The sequence below is a fragment of the Gadus chalcogrammus genome, chromosome 7, assembly GCF_026213295.1.
Source record: "Gadus chalcogrammus isolate NIFS_2021 chromosome 7, NIFS_Gcha_1.0, whole genome shotgun sequence".
NCBI classification, from domain to species: Eukaryota; Metazoa; Chordata; class Actinopteri; order Gadiformes; family Gadidae; genus Gadus; species Gadus chalcogrammus.
The window spans coordinates 227,087-232,241 of record NC_079418.1 but is presented as its reverse complement, the minus strand read 5'-3'; positions in this window follow the sequence as shown (position 1 = coordinate 232,241).

Sequence of the window (5,155 nt, the reverse complement as noted above, 5' to 3'; positions counted from 1 at the left end):
TGCTGGTTCAATGAAACTTTTGGCATGGCGGCGAAATGTTTCATACCGAAACAACTGTAGCTTCATTGCCTTGAAGACCTTTTGGTGTGGGGGGATAAATAATACATGTAATTAGATCTATATTGAAGCAATTCACAGTCACACATTTACAGTTCCTCATCATTTACCTTTTCGATTTTTAGGAAAGATGCACCACTCAGGTACACAGCGGCAGAAAGGTGCAGGTTTCCAGCTGGCGTGCTCCCAAGGATAGGCTGGCTATTCCAGCGTCTTCCGAGTGTTCAATGGGGGCACTGCTGCTTCACAGACAGGAATGTCCCCAGCCTTTGGGTTGTAACTTCACAGCCCCCGTGCAGACTGGACATGCATTAAACAACTCCATGATGCAGCTCTCGTACACCATGTATTTCTTGCCTCTTGCGTGTGTTGCAGTGGATGAATCTTCTCTATATCAAACCACAAAGAAAGGGAAACGCTTTGTGTTAAACTGATTGAGCTTTCATCTGGACTGTACCTTAAACCATCACCCTGTTTTCAGCTAGTTTAATTATTTGTATGCATGTAACAGGGTTGTTATATCTTTTAAATTATAATTACACAATTGCCTTTGTTTTTCTTTCTATTACCTGAAGTTTAGCTTTCCATGCCGCCTTATGCTCTATTTGATTTGTTCTTTGTTTTGGCTCCACCTCCTTCTGTACTCCCGCCCACATTCCAGAGAACCCCATAAGTTTCCCGCACCCCTGCCCTCTTCCCTTTGTTCCGATACCCTTGGAAGAGGTGTGTACATTTATTTTGTGATCAAATCTTTGACCATCTTATAGTTTATCATTATTTATATTAGTTATTTTGATTATACATTGTTTAATTGGAAGTCTGGGGTATATATCTATCCATAGTTATTAGATAGATTTCAGTGTTTTGGGGAACTTTGTGTTTTGTTGCGATGTCCTAGCATGCACCTGACCCTCGTGTAGTCATGCTAGTTCCCCTTCCCCCCCTGTGTGTTTCGTAGAGGAGTTGGAGTAAGGGCACAAGTGCTAAGAGGAAGCTATTTGTACATGTGTGTATTCAGGTATGTCTTTTATTTCAAAAAATGTTGTTATAATATAGTATGTAGTCGCCCTTTGATCCGATACCCTTGGGAAGAGAGGAGTTGGAGTAAGGGCACAAGTGCTAAGAGGAAGCTATTTGTACATGTGTGTATTCAGGTATGTCTTTTATTTCTTTTATTTCAACAATTTTTGTTATAATATGTATGTAGTCGCCCTTTTGTTCCGATACCTTGGGAAGAGATTCAGCAACGAATAAATGGACGTCGGAGTGCCCGAGTCCGGACAGATCGTGGGTCACGTCATTCATTAAAAAAAAGAAACACAACGCAGATTCAGCCGGTCACACTTGATAGACAGCAAAGTTAGCTAGTTTAGATTGACTTCAACGTGGCCGGCGCCCCTGACTTGGAGGAGGGCTTTATTTCGAATTACCAATAACTAGCCTAGCCCAAATCATTGACGTTCTGACGCATTTAAATGGTTGCTGGCAGTGACAAGCATAGACATCTTATATGATAGACGGAGCATCGAATGCTACCGCCTACTGGCGCTGACGAGACGCGGGGGCCCGCCATCTTGGAGTGGTCATCCGCTCCACTCAGTGTAATCCGTTTGGCTGGAGCAATGAACTGTCAGCGCATTTAATTAATCATACCTCACTGAATACCACTGATTTTCATGCGGTTTTTTGTCATACGTGTAGCTATGATAAAGGCCACATGGTTTGGCGTGTTTTATTTTTCAATACTAATTATACCAATAGTATGGTAATGTTAAATCTTGCTTGTGAAAAGTAATCCCCCGATTCCTATTATGGATTGTCCGCCGATTTGAGCAGGAATACGCTGAACAACAGCCCGGCATCCTGTTTCTGCTGCTGTTGCTGCTCCCGGTTGACCACTCAAAGATGGCGGCCGTATTTCTCGCGTCCCAGCAGCCAATGCTCCGTCTATCTATAAGATGTCTATGGTGACAAGTATATCACACAATTAAACGAGGATAAACGCTATGTATTTTTGTTGATTAATTTCGTGTTGATAAAAGTTGATTGATAGTTGGCAGATATATTGAAATGATCATTTCACGGAGGGGCGGCGCCCTAGCGCCCTCTATTGACCCACCGCCACTGGTTGATATATCTATCATTTGTTCACTGTATTAGCCTACCAAATCACAGGCCTCTTCAACGGTTTAAATCAGACATCCTTTTTTTCTCACTTCCATTGAAGGAAGGTGAATAGTAGAGGTGCACCGAAAATTTGGCAACCGAAAAAATTCGGCCGAAAACGCAAAAAAAGACACATTCGGCTTTTGGCCGAAAGCCAAAGAGTGGCCGAATCGGAGGCCGAAAGTGGTGGTGACGCAAAATTATACAATCTTGTCTGATTACACAAGCAAGGAGCACAGGCCACCTATACGATCTCAAAATAGTAAAATGTAACAATTACGCCACCCCCTCTAGCTTTTTATAGGTTGTGAGTTGTTTTGTTTATCTCGCCATGAACCGCGGGAATGTTTAATCTAACGTTCGTAAGCTAGTGAATGAGCGCTGCCTCAACCTGTCAGCAGAGGGAGCAGCCGCCGCGGTGTGTTTCCGCGGGACCTCCAGACCTCCAGACCTTTTGCTTATAACACAACACAGTCTCACTCCCTACTCGTCAAACGTGTGACGCATGGCCAAGGATCCCTGGCGTCAATTTCCGACGAAAAAGTGGTACCCTTTTCGTCGTTTTTCAACGCGGGGTCCGTCAGATAGACATTCATGTTAATCCCTCAGCGTCGGATATAGACGAAAGGAAATCGATGTTTATCAACGGTGATGCCGTAGCTATTGTCTATTGATTTGTTTGACAGATTCACCATTAAACGTGTTTCTAATGCCATTTCTAGCGAGAAATGTACCTTTTCCTTGAATAATCTTCAGTCAGTGAATGTGTATGATCTTTATTAATATTTATTATCTGAATGGGAAATGCAATATTTTAGGACCGATTCACCGTTAAACGTGTTTCTAATAACATTTCTAGCGAGAAATATGCTTTTACTTGCATAATCTTCAGTCAGTGATTGTGTCTGATCTTTAGTTTTATAGTTATCAGGAACACTTTATCGGCTCGCTCGCATGTTTCAACGACGTCAGGTTGCTAGGGACGCTGCTTTCGCTAAACTAGCAGCTCACGTGTTTCCTGCGTTTGTGTTATTAAACCGTTACTTTATGTAACTTTTAATGATATTGTAATAACCACAGGCGAGGTAGTGAGCGGAGTAAGCTTGATAGCAGGTTTATTGGATTCCACAATCGGACAGGCAGGCACAGCTCCACCGGAAACTACAACAACCCAAAACTCCCGCCCGGAAGGAAACCCCCGGAACCCCCTCTCAGAAGGCCCGCCCCTTCCCCCAAACCCTGTGACGCTACAATACAGGCCCCCAGGACTGGTGCATATTCCGGAATCCACCAGTGCTCAGAGGCCACGCCTGGTATTGCAGTCGGTTTAGTGGGCTGTGGACGGGTCCCGGAAGTAGATATCCTCGTTCACTCCAATACAAGTGGGGAGCAGGAATGTGTCCTCCGCAGAAAATGTGTGGATATCAATCAAAGGTTCATAATTATCTTTATACCGTGTACTAAAAAAATGTACGTTTCTTCTTTTCAAAACGCCACCTCAAGCGTTTATTAGGCCGTTATCTCGCTGGGGAAGAGGGGTGTGCAGCTGAAAGGAGTCGTAGTGAAAACAAATGGCATCCGAGAGGGCCTAGTTCAGTGCTCCGTTAACGTGTCCGATTTTTGGACTGGTTCATCTGCTGCTCAATAACTCTTACGGTACTCTGCTTGCAATCATTGTGATTCATCATGTATTGATCCATTTATTCAAACGATCCAAAGACAAAGAACAGGTGCATTACGGTATAATTTTATATTGTTGTTGGACCGGAGTGGGTGGATGGGCACGGATCCCTGGCGTCGATTTCCGACGACAAATGGGTACCTTTTTCGTCGTTTTTCAACGCGGGGTCCGTCAGATAGACCTTCATGTTCAACACGGTCTCACTCACGTGCAGGCCCCCACCCTCGTGTTCTTCCAAGGCCCTCCCCCAGCTGACCTAATGATTCGCCCCCACACTGATTGACAAGAAGAACATTACAATACAAGCACATAGAACAACTGGCATAACGGACAACGAAATACAATGCAACACATAACACACAAACTATTTAACTGTCCCAGGGTCGCTACAATATCGTAAATACGAATTCGTTCTCAGCCTATTTTTGCCATTTATTTACCGTGTTACTATGGCAGAATAAAGAATAAATTCATGCATCATCATTCAACTTGAACATGTGTTTTTACAGTATAGAGTGGTGGAGAGGGACGACGGTATGTTGGCAAACCCGGAAGTGAGCGTCGCCCTCGGTTCCCTTGACAAAAAGCCAACGGGTTTTCCTTTGGATTAGTGCAGAAAAATGTGCATCTTTGAAGCAACTCCTCAAAAATGGAAAATAAATAAATAAATAAAAATAACCGTGCTCCAAGAACGAAGTGTAAACCAATGCATTCTGAATGGGAGTGTTTCTCCAATTTTTCCATGCTACACAGAACGAAATGTAAACCCATGCAAATAAAGACTTCATGTTCATAATAATTTAAATATCATTAATCTACAGAGTGTGTAGGGAGGTATTATATTTTTTTTCAACGGGGCTGAATCCAGTCACTTGACCGTCATGGTTGCTATGGTGGTTGCTATCGACCGCCCCCTCTAATACTCGTGGCTCACGCGGCAAAGGAGCTGCCGTAAATTGTGTTGTTTTGGTCGTAAACTAGGGTCCGATGGTTGAAAAATAGACAGATATCCCAAGGTATCCTTAAAAGGCAGCTTGGATGTGTTTATTTTCTGCAGTTTAGACTTCTATAACTCATTTTTGAAAGCAGAACACCAAGCTCATTGATTTAACAAGGGAGGGTTATTTGAAACAATTTATTAAATAAATATTTGTGAGAGGTCATTCCTTCTCCTTATTTTACTTCCTATTTATGTCTAGGGTAAACCCCTACTGTCCACAAGCATCCCCCCCCTCCCCATATGGATTTGGA